Here is a 20,063-nt window from a genome sequence, read left to right on the forward strand (position 1 = left end):
AATTGAGATTTTCATATTAAAGCTTTAATTGTTTTTTGTCTTCGTAATATAAAAATCTGACAAAATTATTATTGGTGTCTAAGATTGTTGTGGGAGTATATGTGAGTGAATGCGAGTGCGTACGTGCGACATTCATCAAATTTTAATGTTGCATTATATACCATCTTAACTAACCGCAAGAGTTACATAAGCCTGTCGTGGGAAAATGTTCATAGGGAATTTACCTACTGGGTAGGAACTTTGTAAAAAAGCAGCAGTGTTTAAATGGAATCGTAAAGTATTCACACGGAAGTGATAAAGGAACTATTGTGAGACAAAGACAAGTGTGCTAATGAATGGTAGTTGGAATGCAGCAGCAAAGGACTCGAGTGTGAAGTTACTAGTGAAGTGTGCAAGGCAGTGAGAACAACTGACGGTCCGCAGTAGCAGACTACGTGCCGACAGCTGAAGATCGACAGGTGCCACGCTACAGCAGCAAACCGGTGGACAGAGCAGTTGGCAGCCATGTAGGGAGTGCTTGTCCGTAAACTGGATTGATGGAAGCAGGACCTGGAGAATGGACCCATGGTATCACTTCGCCGTGCAGTCATCCAGACTAGGCTAAAGATAAGTAGTGTTCTATTTAGAGTTTTGAATGTGTGTGCCAAGAAACTTTGCAGAATGGCTGACAATAATCAGTCAGCAGTGGCGTAGCGTGAGGGGAGACTTTGAGAATTAGTCTCCCCTGTATTCGTGCTTAAAGAAGATGCCACAGTAATTCATAACAAAAATATAAATAACTTTCTGCTAAGAGCTCTAAATGTGCGAAGAAATCAGTTTTGTAGCCCACGCCGCACCCTGAGTATAGGTGTGTTTGCCTGCTTGAGACTCGACTGCTCTCAGTCTCTACCCCCCTTCCCTTAGCTGGCTGTGTGCGCCTGCGCGTTAGTGGCATTCTCGGCTCCCCTCCACTTCCCCTCTATCATGAAGGCCAGTGCGCTGCACTTACTAGCAGGTATCAAGTCTAGTCTCTGCCGCTGCTATGCTGGCTTTTAACACGGAAGTGAACAGTTGCGCGGTTTGTGTTCATAGTCATTCTTGTGTGATTTTAGTGCATATTTTTGTTGTGTCACCGACATGAGTGAGCCAGCAACTGAATATCTTATAGAATTTTTATTAACCTTTTTCTACATTAACGTACGAAAACAAAATGCTAATTGAAGGACAAACGACCTACTCCTATACTCAGTGTAGTTTAAGTGAAGCTAAACAAAAACCCACTTTTCAGACAGCCTGGTACGAAAAGTATACTTGGCTGACTACGAATGCAGTTAATAACATATTATATTGTTATATACGTCTTCTGTTTGGTGGTGAAAATGAATGGTGCAATGAGGGCATTTGTACAATAAAGAACTTTGACAGGAAACCACAAAAGCATCAGATATCAAAACGTCACCTGCAGAACAAAAAATCATTTCAGTTATTGGGCAAAAGTACAATTGAGCACGCCTTCTCTGAAGCCGAACGTCTGACAGCAATGAAATACAACGAACAAGTTGCATCCAACAGGAGAGTATTGGCTTGTCTTATTCAGCCAACTGTATTTCTTTGTAGACAAGAACTAGCCTTTCGCAGCCATCGAGAAGACGAATCCTCCAACAGCAAAGGTAAATATCTGGAATTGTTTAATTTACTAGCTCAAAGAGAGCAGTTAATCTGAGAGCATCTGTCATCATCTTCAACCTTTAAAGGAACTTCTCCAGATATACAGAATGATGTAACAGAATTGATAACTTTGGCAGTTAATGAGAAAATAAAATCTGTAATTCAGAACTGCAATTTCATTTCGATTCATGCTGATGAAACATTAGACGGGTCATGCAAGAGTCAAATGAATATAATATTCAGGTACTGTACTGCAGACAAAATTGAGAAAAGATTTGTTGGATTTTACGATGTTTCTGGAGATAAAACTGCTGAAGGTTTGTCAAATATTATTCATGCAGCATTGAAAGAATGGAATGTGGAAGGAAAAGTGGTTAGTCAAACACGTGATGGCGCTTCAGTAATGGCGGGCAGAGAAAGAGGACTACAACAATTGGTGAAGCATTTCTGTCCCTATGCGCTGTTTATTCATTGTTACTCACTGAATTTGGTACTGTTACATGCCTCCAAACTCGTGGGACAAGTACGCATGTTTGTAAGTGATCTTACTGCATTCCATTCGTTTTTCAGCAAATCATCAAAATGAACTGTATTGCTAACTGAGAGAGCATTTAAACCTCCAGATGCAAGCAACACTCTCTGGGACTTTCGTTCCAGGGCAGTTTCAACAATATCTAGTCATTTCTCAGAGCTATGTAGTGTTTTTAATTATATAATCTTTGAGCTGTGCTGTGGGAATGAAACGACAGATGGATGATCCTACGTTTGTCTACTTGCTTTGCTTCTACCGAGGGTGCTTTGTTTATGTTGATCATCTCTTTAATGTTCTTCAGTCAAAATCTGTCAGTATAACTGCTTGCCACGACGAAATAAGAACTGTTCTGAGAAACTTACGACAATTAAGAACGGAAACATTCGTTGATGAGTGCGTTAAATGAAGCTTGTGTTTGAATGGCAACTTATCATTCTGTGACAGTCAAAAGACACCTCTCAGGGCACTAATTTACGAGATACTGGATTTGTAAATTGTTCAGATGGAAAGAAGATTTCAAGACTTTCCCCAAATCCAATTTGTTGAACTTTTGAATGAAAAGTGTTTCCTGAAATTTCAAAAAGAATTCCCAAAGTTGAAACTGCTTCAGTTATTAGAACAGTACCCATTTTTCAAACAAGAAAAACTTGAAAATGAACTGTGTAACATATACGCTGATGAGAAAAAACACTTATCTCCAAGAATTCTCTTAAAGCACATTGTCAACAATGATTTAGACTCTGTTTATGAAGAAACAACGAATTTCCTGCATTTGGTTTTGACCCTACCCACAACTACAGCATGCAGTGAACTAAGCATGAGTACTCTTCAATGAGTGAAGAATTATTTAAGGAATTCAATGTCCAACACCCAGCTGTCGTGTTTGAGCACGTTAGCAATAGAAAAGACACTACTTGGAGATCTATCCAGTGATCAGATCTTTGTAGACGGAGTTATAGACTTATTCGTGGAAAGAAAAGACAGGCGCATTGCACTTGTGTACAAGAAAATATAAGTACTTCTTCTCTTGCTGCTGGAGTTCTACAAATTTGTCATCGTTTCTTGAACAAGTTAGTTATTATTATTATTAGTGGCTGTGGTAGTGGTAGTGGTAGTAGTTGTTGTTTAATTTGATGCATTTTGTTTCATTTGTTTAAATTATTGTTTATTGTACTATTTTGTCTCTCTATAATAACTGCAGAGTCTCCCCAACCTTTACAACCACGCTACGCCACTGATAATCAGGCGATAGTAAAGGAGAGACTGGGGGTAGATTTGCGGGGTATGTAAAAGATGAGAATGATTCCATGATTGCTAATTTCAGTTTTGATGTGTCACAAGCAAATGTGTGTAATAGTTTGCCAGATTCACTGTATGTTAATTGTGGCACTGACAGTGAACAAAATGTATCAGAACCCAGTGTCCCATATCTACCTGTTATGATTAAAGAAATGAAACAGGAACCAAGGTCAGTGGCTTGTGAATCAAAAGAGAGTGTTTCAGATATGTTTTTAAATGTTCTCAAACATTTGAAGGAGACGGGTTCAGATATAAAATCGTCATTAAGCTCTGATATTGACACCAAAATTAATAAAATGGGTAATGACACTGATACTAAAACGAATAAATTAGGTCTGGAAATAAGTGTGTTACACACTGAAGTAGATGGATTAATGCAGGAGGTTAACCAAGGGTTCAGTAATTTGTCAACTGAGATGGAATCCAAAATGGAAGATAAAAATTGTTCGAATGGCTCTGAGCACTATGGGACTTAACATCTATGGTCATCAGTCCCCTAGAACTTAGAACTACTTAAACCTAACTAACCTAAGGACATCACACAACATCCAGTCATCACGAGGCAGAGAAAATCCCTGAACCCGACGGGAATCGAACCCAGGAACCCGGGCGCGGGAAGCGACAACGCTACCGCACGACCACGAGCTGCGGACTGAAGATAAAATTTAGAATTTGAGGGATACTTGGAAAAATTATATGACTTTGTTCAGCAATAGTGTTAAAAGTGACATTAATCAGGTCAGACAGGAATGTAATAATGTAATACTGCTATTGTGACAGTGAAAAGTGAACTAACTGCACAGATTGAGCAAGTTGCTAAGGGCAACCAACAGTCAAAGCAACCATTACATTTAGAGTTAGACAAAGTTAATGAACAGGTTTATAATGTAGAAAAGCACTGTGAGGAAAGTCACACAGCATTAGCAAGTAAAATCAAAGAAGGGAAAGATGTGTGTGCAAAGACTGGTATGCAAGTGGCTAGTAAAATTACTAACATAGAAACTAATATCCAGCAATTTAGTACCAGTGTGAATGAACAATTGTGCGGGCATGAGGGTAGACTAACCCTAGTAGAGCAAAATGTTAACAACCGTAGTGGCTGTGTAGTAACTAATGGGGTAGTAGAATCATCTGAAATTGCTTATGTAACACATCACCAATTCATGAAATTTGATCCAAATAAGAACGTTCACCCTAAAGAGTTTTGGAGTGATTTTGAAGATGTGTTCCCTAAAGTGTGGGATGACAAGCAAAAGATTGGATTAATCACCTCTAATGTAATGGGAGAAGCTAGAATCTGGGGGAGTTTGGCTTCAGATAAATACGATAAATTAGCAGTGTTCAAACAGGCATTATTTGTAGAATATTGGGGAAATAGGAAGCAAATGGAAGTGTTGAATAATTTTGGTTGGGGGAAAAATATGATCCCAAGAGAGATAACATTAAAAGATTCGTACAAAAGTGGGTAACTACCTTATCTTATTTAAATGCAAAAGTAGAGACAGAACAGATAATCTTGGGTATTGAAAACAAAAAATCCACTGAGCTGGCGAAATAAGATCATTTCGGCACCTAGGGATGACACTGACCGGTTTATTCATTATCTTGAATGGGTAGAAAACATCTTAAAAGAAGATGAAAATAACAGAAGAGAGTATAGGCCTCCTGTTACGTCAGATGACAACAGAGCCGACGTCAATGTAAACAGAATAGGCGTACAAAGAGGTAACAGTTATAGAGGCAGATACTGGGGGAGAGGGGCCTATGTTGGAAATAGGTTCAATGACCGAGTACAATACTTTGACTGCCGTCAGCTGCAGTCTGATGACGTAACGAGTAGACGCGACTCGACAGGTGACAGAAACGTCAGAGGCAATGACGTGACACAGGAGGAAAACTATTAGAATTCTGTAATCACTGTAATCGTTTGCAGACTGAAATCATGTAAGTTAAACCCGCTAGCGACGCTCTTTATGAAGAAGGCATCTACTAAACAGCATGGGGTATCATAATACAAAATAGAAGGGTAGAGGAGAATGACACTGTAAAACAATTTGGTTATTCAGTAAATGTAGTAGTTTTTTGTGAAAGGGAAAGCTCAAACAAAGACCGCAGGAACCATACTAAGAAGGAACTAAATACAGAAAGTGAAGACTCAGATCAAGAGGTCGGGGGTGAATCAGCACTGCAAAACAGATGAGAGGCCTACCAGAGACGGTGGAAGTAGCATTATTATCGGGGAAACAGTTGGGGAGGTACCCAAGGAAGAGTATAATAGTGTAGAAGAGGTGGTATATAGGTTGAATGGAGTGATTTCCAATATTGAGGAAGAGGGGTCAGAAGAAGAAGAAGGAGGAAATGATTTTGAAAATTCTGACGACACCTTGGAGAGGGTTGCGGAATTAGAGGTTATTAAAGAGGGTGAAAAGCTAGAGAAATATTTTGATTTATCAATAGTGGACAGTATAGGTACAGCTGCCACAACTAACGAAGTGAAAGAGGACCCAGTTAAAGTATATGTACTTTCCACACAAGGGGTAGGTTTTGATAGGCGTGAAGTAGTGCGGGATTTACTAGATGAACCTGAGTCTGTAGTCAGAAAAGAATATATTGGACAACCTAATATTGAGGTGACAGTGTATGGAGAAAAGGTACCTTGCCTAATTGATACTGGTTTGGAAGTATGTGCTGTATCACAGAATTTTGTAAATGCTCTCCCAAAGAATAAACAAATAGTTTTAATGCCAGCCGGCCGTGGTGGTCGAGCGGTTCTAGGCGCTACAGTCTGAAACCGCGGGACCACTACGGTCGCAGGTTCGAATCCTGCCTCGGGCATGGATGTGTGTGATGTCCTTAGGTTAGTTAGGTTTAAGTAGTTCTAAGTTCTAGGGGACTGATGACCTCAGAAGTTAAGTCCCATAGTGCTCAGAGCCATTTAATGCCAGAGAGAGGTTTAAACATTACTGTAGCTACTGGAAAAACTAAGAAAGTAGTTAAACAAGAAGTCCTATTACCCATAGCTGTAAGTGGGGTAGCCAACAAACAGAATTTTATAGTTATAAATGGACTCAGTGAGGAAATGTTGGTAGGTGCCGACTTCTTGCATAAATATGAAAGATGGGTAAATTTTGGGTCCAATGATGTAATTATAAGAATCAGTGGAAAATCTGTAGTTATTCCATTCATTGGATAAAGACCAAGTGTAAATGAAGAACAAAGTGACATTCCAATACGATACTGCAGGGCGGCTACATTGATCGATGGCTATAATGAATACGATGAAAAAAAAAGAAGTGGATCCTTGTGCGATAGAAAATGTCAGGATTAGGATCGACGAAAAATTAAAAAAATTAACAGATTTGACTGACGTACAAAAGGATGATTTGAGACAAATTTTGAACAATCATTATGAAGTGTTTTCAGATACTCCAGGGCCATTTGTCTCGCACATTGCGGTTAGCGCCCGCAGAGTGCCCAGTTGATTGATTTATTTCTTCAATTTTCGTTTTCGTAAACTGGTCGCCTATCTGTCTCTTTAATCTATGCGTCCTTGCTCCCCACCTTGGGGAGTCAAGAAGGAACACTTTTCCATCCATCCATTGCAATTTCTTGTATTGCCACTCAGCACTACCAATGGGTTGAGTAATGTGAACACTTAAACTATTGACAGCGTCCTTAGACGTTCTTCCCATTCTTGTGCAGGCCCTTGTATGGACCCTTGAAAATACCATCTAGTTACCGACTTGTTGAAAGTAAAAGAGGTGACTGAGTTAACAATGCTCCTCCCTCTTATCATTGGCGTAGGTGACTCCTTTTATTGGCACTCAGCACTACCAACAGGTTACGGACCTGTTGAGTGATGTGAACACTGCGGCAACAATGCTCCTCCCTCCTATCTTTGGCATAGGTGATCAGCAGAGCAGTTTTTCAACCAAACAGCACAAACTTACACTGACACATTAATTCTAATAGTGGACCAAAAATACTGACCAAACCTAACATAAATATAAGTGAGATGATTTGATGGTCCCAGAGAGGTGGACTAAAGTGAATTTAATATTGTCAATAATGTATTTTTTTTTTAATATTGTGAATAAGAGGTGTTGGAGAGCCACATAAGTTGGCATGAGTCGAGCTTAATGTTTTTCTTTAAGGACCTTTTTTGTATGTACTGTATATATATTGTAATTTGACCATGGAATGATGAGGAACCACAGTAACAACTGGTGGTAGAAGTGCTTTGAGAGCCACAGAAGTTGGCTGGAGTTAGTTTCAGTTATGTGCAATGTAGAGCCACAGTAATTGGCTAACAGGTCCAGTACTGTTCTATAAGGATTTTTTTTAATTTTCTTGAATATTGTGTACGAGAAGGGTAGAGCCACAGAGGTGGTATGAGTTAAGTTCAAATTTTCTACATGAACTTTTGGTATTCTTTGCCAGTAATAGTGTACTCTTTATGTAAAATGTGTATAATGTGAGGACTTTAGTAGAGCCACAGAAGATGGCGAGGATATTTTTCCGAGATGTTTCTGAGGACTTTTCTATAGAATAGATGTTCTTTGTTAATAGTATTATATAAGATGTGAGTAAGATTTCAGTGAATTTATATCATTGTATTTCTCTTTTGTATGATGTATATAGAAGGAGTTGCAGGACTGCAGGACGTGGACTGAATGATTTTCAGTGCTCGATAATTTTGCATTTCTTTACGTAATTTGTAATGATGCTTTTCAGAGCTGCAGATGGTAGTGGAGATAACTTTGCAGGATATTTTATGAGGTTGTATTTTGTTCTTTGTGCATGATAGCTTATTTGTGTGAAGGCAAGCTGTAAATTTGGTTTTATGAAAAAGAGTTAAGAAAGAGTGTTTTTTTATGAAGCAGCACATTTTGTAACAGTAACTTGCTTAATCGTTAACAGATTTTGAAAGAACAATTCAGTGATGGTGCCAATTTTGGGGTACCTTTTTTTTCTTTTCTTTTTTTTTTTTTTTGAGGAACAGTTAATTCACTTTTTACTGAAAGGATTACTATTAAATGTAACTATGGTAAAGAAAATGTTAAATTGCAATGAAATATGAATTTGCCCGAGAAAGAAAATTTTTGCGTAAATAAGAAGAAAATTGTGGAGAACAGTAAAGTTTTCACAAAATTTGTTATGGAGATCTTTGCTGTTGAATTTGAGAGCAGCAATTGCTGATTAGAGTATATATATGTGTTAGGGTAGGATGTATAGATTAAGAATGGACTCTTAGACGTTATGCATATTGCAGGTACGAAAATATGACACAATCTGATACGAGATTGAGAGAGAACCCAGTTTGAGACAGACGTTGTATCCCAGTGTGAGCCCATGATGTGACCCATATGTAAGTGTTGAATAGAAGTGATCCACAACCATTTTATTTATCATAGACAGTTATCAGAACCCCAACGTGTTGTCAGAGAAATGTTAGGTAAAGAGACGACCACCATATTGAAGTGAATATATTCTCCGATAGGAAAGGACACCATCTACAGTGCCGAAATTATATTTGTAGACGATTTTTTGGACGTTGATAGGGCGGAGTGTTAATTGATTGTTTTTGCTTAAATTCATTATGAAAGAGTAAGAACCCTTTGTTTTGAGGAAAAATTTTGTAGTTTCAAGAGCAAATGTAAAATTTGTCCAGTGGAAATATTTTGTTAATTCAATTTTGAAAAAAAAAAAAAAAGAAGAAAGAAAAAGAGAGAGAGGATTCAAGAACAATTTTGTAAGAAAAATGTGATATGAGAAAAAGATGGAAATTTTCTGTAAGTTAATTTGATTGTATGCTATTCAGTTCTAGCCGTTGATATTCGACGTAATTGTATCTAATACTGTCATGTAGCTTAGATATTTAGCTAATTGAGGAAAACAAATTTTGATTAACAGTGTTGTGGTAGTTAAAGATTAAAAAATAAATAAATGAAACTTGTCTGCAATAAGAACCATAAAATATGCTCAGGAGAGATTTTAGGTTCTTAGAGGGTGTGTAGCGTCGCAAGTTTGTTCCGAACGAACGTTTGTTTTAGGATAGCTAGCTGCATGTAACTTCGGGTGCTGACATCTGTCGGCCTAACCGGGAGACACACACGCATCTGTCACTACCTGCCGTGGGAAAGCTATCCAATGTCTCTTACTGGACACATACATACACCACCTATAAGAGCCTAAATAAATAATACTAAATATTATTAAACCATTTTCAAAAATGGCTCTGAGCACTATGGGACTTAACGTCTGTGGTCATCAGTCCCCTAGAACTTAGAACTACTTAAACCTAACTAACCTAAGGACATCACACACATCCATGCCCGAGGCGGGATTCGAACCTGCGACCATAGTGGTCACGCGGTTCCAGACCGAAGCGCCTAGAACCGCACGGCCACACCGGCCGGCAATCATTTTCAAAATCGGTACACTTATCTTTTGACATTCAGGAGATGATTGTATCAAAATTTCTGCTTTATAGCTACCATAGTTTCAGAGATAACAAAAATTGCTAAAAAAAAGTCAAAAACTCAGGAAACTAAATTCAGTTAGGAAATATAATAGTTTATGCTTTGGTATTATCTAAAAACATAAACAGCACTCACAAGGTGCAATTATTTTTCGTTTTTGTGATGTAAAAATCAGACAAAATTATAATTGGTGTCTAAGATTGTTGTGGGAGTATATGTTAGTGAATGAAAGTGTGTAAGTGGGAAATTCGTCAAATTTTATTGTTGCATTATATACCATCTTAAGTAACCATGTAAGAATTACGCAAGCCTGTTGTGGGAAAATTTTCGTAGGGAATTTACCCACTTTGCTGATGACATATGTCTAGGTGTGATAGCTATTGTAACAGAGCACCCAGAAAGTCGGCCAGAGTATTATCTGTGTGTAAAGGATATTTCCAGATTTATTGCCTTTTTGTTTTCGTTTATTAAACATTACTTTAATAGTTGTATATCAGAATGACATAGATGCGTCTGTATGTACGGATTAGTGCAGGCCACTTTTGGCGCGAGTATGATCATGAGCGAGCATTCTGATTGGCAGCGAGGGAGTCTCTGGCTAGCTTTGAACGTGGATGGTCATGTAACTAGTGCGAGTCAAAATAATGTGTAAAATGAAGGAATATTGAGTTCCTTGCGTTTAGTATGTGTCGTGACTAACGCTGATGTGGTCACGGACAGTTTTGTGAAGTTTGGAAATTTTAGAACTGCATTGTTGGAATGATATTTGGCCTTTGTAGTATCCACGGTGCATGTTTCAGTGTTCAACCAGTGAGCATTTTTGGCGAGCAATTTCTTATTTGAAATCCACCAGAAGGACCGAATGTAAAAACTCATGTTAGTGGTGGAATTAATGGCTGTGGAAATGTTGTTTAACTCGGGTTGGATTTGGACAGATTTCTTGAGGCTTTGCATGTGAAATGATTCTATGAATTGTGAGCTTGACGAAAATAACCATTATGTTAAATGTAGAATGAATAGTACCGTTTCTTTGATTATAAGAACAAATAAATATTTTTGTATGGAAATTTCGGACATTATTTTCCAGAAGCCAATCCATTATCTTACCGCCTGATAAATTTTTTATTGACAGTTTTTCTACAGAACTTTATTTCATTACTAGAGTTGTGCGGCCTCAGTAATTGTAGATATTAGATGGTGTTTTTTATCAATGCTGCTTTTACATCATCATGTTAGTATCTACGTTGCCAAGTGAAGGGACTAGAGCAGACACGGTTCTGAGGTAGGTGATTTGTAATTTGCAGCCTACACAGCACAATATATGTACTTGTCAAAGTTAAAAATTTAGGAGATTCTGATTTACAAATCAGCAGGAATAAATGATCAAAAACTGTGGCTCATTTTCAGTATAAATCCAAGACAATTGATGTCTTTCACTATGATGTCACAAAGAATTATAACAGCTATAAAAATGCATATCGAAACACCAGAACTGTCAACAAACTTTCTTGGTTAAGAGCTGACATTGACATTGTGGGGTGGCACTTTGTACTACATATCTACTGATTTAATTATTAATTGGTAATCTAAAAGGGTTGGACAAAAATATGGAAACACCATGAGAAATGGGTGTTTCAGCATAAATGCAAATTCTGACAAAGGCTGCAGCTTGTGCAGTTGTACGGGTACATGAACGGCACTTGTGAAATGTCCTCAATAAGTAGCAAATGTCAGTTGTGTTAGTGTAGTTGTGAATGCTGCTAGTGCATTATGTCAAAGCTAAGTCAATTTGAATGTGGGCAAATTTGTTCTTCTGTTGTGGGTGGTTTCATACTCCAGGTAGCCAAAGTTTTTGATGTTTCTAGAGGCACAATATCAAAGAGTTATACTGCATATGGGGAAAGTGGAAAAACACCATCTACTATGTCACAGTGCAGACGAAAGTAAGTGTTGAGTGATAGTGACAGATGATCACTGAAAAAGATTGTGGCAAAAAATAAGAGGACAACAACTGTAAAGGTCACTACAGAACTGAATGTTGTGCTTGTGAACCCTGTTGTCACCAAAGCAACACAAAGGAAGCTTCATAAGCACAAAATTACAGGGTGAGCTAGAATTCTAAAATCACTCTTCAGTGATGCAAGTGCACATAACAGGAAAACATACTGCCATAGCCATAAAACCGTTACTATGGAGCAATTGAAGAAAGTGATTTGGTCGGATGAGTTTCGTTTCACACTATATTTGTTTCCCATTGGACATGCTGTGGTCCACAATGACAGGGTCCCTGTTTACATTGCACATATCACCCAGGACTGGTTTTGTGAGCACAAGGATAAATTGTTGCATCTCTCCTGGCCACCACAGTCACCAGCCACCAGATCTCAGTATTACTGGGCCTTTGTGGTCCATTCTTGAGGGAAGGATGTGTGATTACTATCCAACTATCATTGTTACCTGAAGTTGCCACTGATTTGCAGGATGAGTGGTGTAAGATTCTCTTGAAAACAATACAGGACCCCTACTTATACATTGTGCAATGATGGGAAGGTGTTTTGAATGCAAACAGGTTTCATACTCCATGATAGAGATAGTAATGTGTTGTGATTTTGGTGCTCCCATATTTTTGTTCACACCTGTATCAGCATACTCTGAGAGGAATCAAACTGGAATATAATCTGAACCAGAAGAGGCATGGTAGTTCAGCCACTGGGCTGCAAGTGCTAATCACTAACAGTCAGCACCATTTGGAACATTTTGTGTTGACTGTTCTCTGTTCCAGATTGCTACTGCCCTAAGTGACCACAAAGATGTGACACTTTAAATGCCTGATAAAATGTTGTTCTGTTGTCTGAGTGAATGGATGGTTAATTGAGTAATTAAGTGTAACTCCACTTATATTTGTATGCATTATGCAGTAATATGAGACATGATTACAAATGATCACTGAATGTTTTGGATGTCAATTTTCTTCTATTCATTAGGCTTCTTTACATCAGCCTTAATTTAATTTCACACTCCATCCTACAAATATGTACTGCATTTGAAAATGACTCTCTCTGCAACAAACATTCACAATTCTACCTTACTTCTGTCTAAAATTTATACCATAGCATCTGATGGGTATGAGGCACACAGACTCATGAACTGTCAGCACTGGCAGACAAACAAGAAAACATTCCCCTATCATGCACCCCATTCCCCCCCCCCCCCCCCCCCGACCCAATAGCTGCACTACTTACACCTCTCCTTCTGAAATAAGTAGCCAATTTACTTAAAGCATGACCATATTCACCAAAATCAATTAAAATAAAAAAAAACACACTCCTTGTCCAAGCCTAGAAGGTCCATAGGATGTTGACTGGTTATCGTGTCATTGTCTGCCTGGTGGCATCAGGCGAATGCGGTTTGGAGGGACATGTGGTCAGCACAACGCTCTCCTGGCCATTTTGCTGACTGTCCAAACCATGGAGCCACTATACTTCAGCTGACATCACAAGGCTGAGTGTATCCCATTCCATTCCTCCTACCAAGAACGAATACTTGGCAGTACTGGGAATCAAACCTGGGTCTTCCACATGGCACCTACACTAATCACTCAGCTATTGAGGCAGACCGGTTAAAATTAAGCATTTCTTAAAATATTACTGTCTTTGTAAGTATTTTTTTTTAGTGAGTAGGAACACTACACCACTAACAAGGGAACAGTTTAATCTGACATGTCAAAACTGGACCTGAAATTTTTTATACAGACAATGCATCGAAACTTGGCAGGCACACAACCTTTATTGATGGCACATTGGTAAACAGATAACATGGCACAACACAATCATAATTTGTAAAGAAAATTTCAGTTTCCACTGATAGTTTCACTAACACAGTGGTTCGGATTTACTGTTTGCTCAAATTTGCAACTCGTTTAATATCCATAATAATTAGTAGGTGCCTTTGCAGTATCTCTAAGTGTCAACAATGAAGGTAAAACTGAATTAATTTTATTTGTGTTTTGTTTGTATATTCACAATAATAATGTCTGTCTTCGTGCAGGTTTCAGAGTTTCACAGTAATGTGATATTGAATTAATGTTTTCAAATTCACAAAGAAAGTAAGAAGAATGTGGTATGCATTAAAAATCACTTACTTCTCCTGAAGACCTACATATGTGTCATTTTTAGTTAATTTCTTGGATATTCATTAATATCATGTTGATATTTTGTTCAAAATTGGGGAACATTAGAAGGAATTAACTCTGACAATTCTGTGAATTGTGGCTCGAACGATGATATAGTACCATCGTAGCACAAAGAAAACATGGAGAGTAATAGCATATTGTGATAAAGAAAGACTATAAAGTTTCTTGTTAAATGAAGGATGGTTTAAAGTTATCTGCAAAAGCTAGTTTCATTTCATAAAATCTGAATACGAATTGCATAAATGGAAGAAAGATTTACAAGCAATATGAAATATGTGCCAAAATGAAAGTAACACAAGTGTGAAAGAAAAACTATTCAAAGATCTGGTACTGCTCTTGAGAGTCAATGCACCATTACTGAGGGAAATGTACGAATCATGAGTGAGATGAACATTACTGATTTTCAGGTCTTTTTGACCTGGTTAAACAGATTCAGATAATTACACAGAAAAGGAAGTAGCAAAACTATGTAGTTGACTTCAAGTAAACATGTAGAGAAGTCATTAATGGGTACTACTATAGACAAATGTGTAGCTTCTTGTTATCCCGTAAAATGCTGTGAGACAGAGTTGCTTGTGCAGTCGATGAATGGTATGACTCATTCATAATGCCAGTGATAAGTATCAATGGATTACTGTTTCCACAGCTTTACTTGTGTCTTTAGGAACATCAAGAGAAATTGGGGCCAAAGACTAAAAGGACTGTTTAGTCACAAGAATCACTCAATTGAAATAGAAAAATCTGGAAAAAAGGGGAAGAATTATTTACAATACCACATTCACAACATATTCTTACCACTTGCAGAAAACAATTCATTGTTTTTTTTTCAACTCTTGACTTGGACATAATGACACCTCCATCCTTAGATCTTTAGGAAAAAAGGGCTATTAATCTAATTCGGATTGCATCCAGAACCAATAGTGTGACTCAATCCCTTAATAAAGAAATTTCTCAACAGTGTAGAGCATTTTTCAGAAATTTGTTGGACAAAATAATTTCTGATAGCTCTTTGTCATTTCAGGTTTATCAGCATAACAGTATTGTCAAACTTCAGTCATTTGTGCATTGTCAGTTTTTAGCAGAATATGCAGAGCAACGGGGATGACCATCTCTTATCCATCCCAGTTCTGTCAGAATAAAACTAGTCATTAGTGTGAAGTGCCTCAATGCATAAATTTTTCTTTTATCAGGTGTGCTTTGTGTAAAGAAAACGTTTGTCTTTTCACCCAATACATACATTGCATTTTTGTGACAATTACAGTGAATAAAAAACAAACAATTTCGTTGTTGGTAGAACATACACTATTCAAAAATTATCATAAGAACTGTGCTACAGGAATTTTTATAAAATATTTAACGTCAATGAATTGAAGTCCTAATTGATGAAAGTTGTCTGTCATGTAATGTAATACACTGCCTTCATTTTGTTTCCTCTGCCAGTCACTTGTGTAACAATTAAATCTGCAGCAGTTTAGCTGTCAATATGAACCACTGGTTATTCAAAAAATTAACACTGTGAGACTTTTTTTGTATGGTTTAAGTGTTTAAAATTCACGAGTGTGCACTTTGGACTTCACACTACATTCTCTTGTCATGGCTGTGTCTGCTTATTTGCCAAATTGTGCACAAGGCAGAAATGGCTGTACAGACTGCTGTAATAAGGAGTTCTTCATGTGACAAAACTGAGTAACTTCAATTTTTTTAATACCTTCAGTGCACCTTAGCAATTAAAATTTTGTGTATTCTTCCTGTGTGAAAAATTTCAGGGTGGATTTCAACACGTTTGATTGGACCATTCCCTTATAAGAAGCTCTTAACAATAATTGACATATTTGGATTTGCCTGTTAGTCGCTAGATTTATATTATAATAAAATATGGCTGAGAACTGTGGACCCCAGAAATACTTGATTCAGGCCACATGCAACCCATGGGCCACAGTTTGATGCTCATGCACTAGATCTACACAAAAAACATTGATTCCATACCCCTTACCTGTTGTGTAGCCCAGGCGATCAGTAACAGGACAGGATGTTTTGTTTCAGTTTTAAATAAGAAAGTATAAATGCCATAAAACAGTGTCTGCCATATTGTTTTGTAACATACACATGAAAATTGTAAAGCAAGGATCCCGAGTGGCTCTCAAGCATATTCTGAAATTCTGCCAAAACTGCTTCTCTGTTAAGTTTCATGGTTAACATCTACTTTCTCCTCATAATATTTCACATATTATATATCAGAATGTTCAAAGTTAGCTGCTATTACATATTTCTAGATATGCTAAGTCATTAAAGGACTCTCTAAAATTCCAAGTAAGTTCAACCAATTTTGACACCTAGTGCCTCAGATGAGGTTGTCTCAAATTATCATATTTACATATCAATCGTTCCATGCAGACAAATCAATCTTGTGTGAAAAATTTATTTCATTTTATTAAGTGATTTTTAAAGACTATAATATATCACATTTATCTTTTCAACTAACCACTAGGTCATAGTGATAAAGTGTTGTGTGTGTCTGTAGTAGCTTGCGTGAAACATGTACATAAATGGAAACACTGCAACAGTCACTGCCATGTATTGTTGAACATAACTGATATGCAACAGTTTGTCCTTCTGGCCTCAGTTCCTCTTTGGCTTGCTGTGAGACAGGGCATATTGGTTTCAGGTGCAGCCACTTACTATTCTGTTTGTAATGCAGTAGTGCCCAGTTACTTACAATGGAAAATATGAACTAATGTTTTGTCAGAAAATTACTTACAGCTCCATGTCATTTGACAACCTACACATCAGGTAAAACTCTTCAAAAATTTTCAGAGATGAGGGAAAACCAACAAGATTTGGTAAGGTTATTGTCCAATATAAACATTGCAGATATCGAGAAAGAACTGTATACAGGGTGAGTCACCTAACATTACCGCTGGATATATTTTGTAAACCACATTAAATACTGACGAACCGATTCCACAGACCGAACGTTGGGAGAGGGGCTAGTGTAATTGTTTAATACAAACCATACAAAAATGCACAGAAGTATGTTTTTTAACACAAACCTAGGTTTTTTTAATGGAACCATGTTAGTTTTGTTAGCACATCTGAACATATAAACGTTCAGTTGCGTGTTGTAACAAACACGGGCCACGGTTGGCGAGCAGCATCTGCAGGAACATGTTTACGATGACAACCGTGTTTACAAGTGTGCCTGTAGTGCACTGTTGTGGTTTGGTCTAGCTGTCGCAGTGTCCGCATATAGCGCTTGCTGCTGTTGTTATTCTGCATTCGTCTCCGCATGCAGACCAACTGTAGTACACCGTGTTACCAGACGTCTGTGATAGTGTAGTGTTGTAGGAACTGTGACCATGGTGTATTTGAACTCTGAAAAGGTGGAGATGATACTCATCTATGGCGAGTGTCGACGAAATGTAGCTGAAGCCTGCAGGGTGTATGCAAAACAGTACCCGGGCAGAGAGCATCCAACGTGCCACACATTGCAAAACATCTACCGCCAACTGTATGCAACAGGTATGGATGTAGCACGCACATGGGTCCGTAACAGGCCCGTCACAGGAGAAGCAGGTGCAGTTGGTGTGTTAGCTGCTGTTGCCGTGAACCCACACGAGTACACGGGACATTGCGAGAGCTGGTGGGCTGAGTTAAAGTAGTGTCATGCGCATACTGCATTGTCACCGCTTTCACCCGTTTCATGTGTCGCTACATCAGCAATTACATGGTGATGACTTTAATCATCGAGTGCAATTCTGTCAATGGGCATTAACAGAGAATGCGTTGCAGTTCTACCTGTTTACCCATGAAGCAGGTTTCACAAACCACGGGGCAGTGAATCTACGGAACATGCATTACTGGTCCGTGGACAATCCTCGCTGGCTCAGACAGGTAGAGCGACAGTGACCGTGGACTGTAAATGTATGGTGCGGAATCATTGGTGACCACCTCATTGGTCCTCACTTCATTGCAGGGGCCCAAACAGCTGCAACATACATCGCGTTTCTGCAGAATGTTCTGCCAACGTTGCTCGAAAATGTCCCAATGGAAACGCGTCGACATATGTGGTATCAGCATGATGGTGCACCTGCACATTCCGCAATTAACACTAGGCTGACCCTTGACAGGATGTTCGATGGGCGTTTCATAGGGCGTCGAGGACGCATAAATTGGCCAGCCCGTTCTCCTGATCTTACACCTCTGGACTTCTTTCTCTGGGGTACGTTAAAGGAGAATGTGTACCGTGATGTGCCTACCACCCCAGAGGATATGAAACAACATACTGTGGCAGCCTGCAGCGACAGTACACCAGATGTACTGCGGCGTGTACAACATTCATTATGCCAGAGATTGCAATTGTGTGCAGCAAATGATGGCCACCACATTGAACATCTATTGGCCAGACATGTCGGAACACACTCTATTCCACTTCGTAATTGCAAACGGCAACCACGTGTGTACGTGTACCTCACCCCTCATGGTACTGTACGTGTGTGTCAGTGAAAAAGACCACTAAAAAGGTGTAAGCATGTGGACGTTATGTGTTGTTCCAGTCTCTTCTGTACCTAAGGTTCATCACCGTTTCCTTTGGATCCCTACGTAATTCGGTGCTCTCCGATACACACGATCGAGCAGCGGAGGAGTGGTACTCAAGCGTCAACTTTAGGTTACAATATCTCCAGATGTAATTAACATCTTACAATGCAACAAACGGCACTGATTATGTATTTGTTTATATGTTCAGATGTGCTAACAAAACTAACATGGTTCCATTTTAATAAACGTAGGTTTGTGTTAAAAAACATACTTCTGTGCATTTTTTTATGATTTGTATTAACCAATTACACTAGCCCCTCTCCTCACGTTCGGTCTGTGGAATCGATTCATGAGTATTTGATGTGGTTTACGAAATATATCCAGCGGTAATGTTAGGTGACTCACCCTGTATATGTGTGGCGCCGATGAGGTCGACACCAGCAACTGATATGTATTCGTCTTTGGACTCTGAGCATCGTCTTTGGACTCTGAGCATTGTCTTTGGACTGTTTCGCCAAGTTTAGTTCTTTGTGAGTCTTGCATGTGTTTAGGTGAATAAATGAACTACTGCCAAATGGGTATTGTTTAGTGTAACCAAACCGAACAATCTCCTCACTGGTGATCCCGAGTTGTCACGTCTTCCGTTTTCGCCGTTTTACTGTGTCCGCGACCTCTGCGTCGGTTATTTTGGCGTGTATTACATCAACACAGCATTCGAACAATGACTTCGACCCAGCGCCTAACGCCGGATTTTGGGATCGACATGCATCGGGTTGCGGACAATGTACATCCACCAGTACTGCAACACGATGCCTCTCACTCGATGATTCCGCCAATTTTGCCGGACGTTTTCGAGCCTGCAACAATAAATGAGGTTAGGTGTGCGCATGACTCCGGCTACAAACGCCTTTGCTCCCGCCACATGTGCCCTCCCTCATCGACTGTGCAGTTACCTATTACGGACCTCCGTGCAGTGCGGGACCAATGCCAATTTCTACAAATGCTTCGTTGGACAACCTACTACCGCCAGGACAACGATTTTCCATTCCGCAATCCATGCAGTACCACCCGGATACCTGCCACGTGGCCAGAACTGCTTCATTCACAGGTCTACCTCCTCAGCACTGACCACGCCCGCACCTGCCTCGGTTCAGCATCAGCACATGCCTTCCTACTTCGATACCTCGGCCTGAAACAGGAACAATAACTTGTTTTCTGTGCCTGACCTCCACCTCCGTCCCACTGCTATGCCTCAGTGTTTTGTGCCATGACATTCTTCTTATCCCTTCACCGTTTTGAGTGGAGTGACTATGAACAGTGAACATTCACACATTCAGTCCCACGTTCGACATCATTTCTCACGCTGTGCTTCTGG

The sequence above is a fragment of the Schistocerca americana genome, chromosome X (genome assembly GCF_021461395.2).
Source record: "Schistocerca americana isolate TAMUIC-IGC-003095 chromosome X, iqSchAmer2.1, whole genome shotgun sequence".
Taxonomy (NCBI): Eukaryota; Metazoa; Arthropoda; class Insecta; order Orthoptera; family Acrididae; genus Schistocerca; species Schistocerca americana.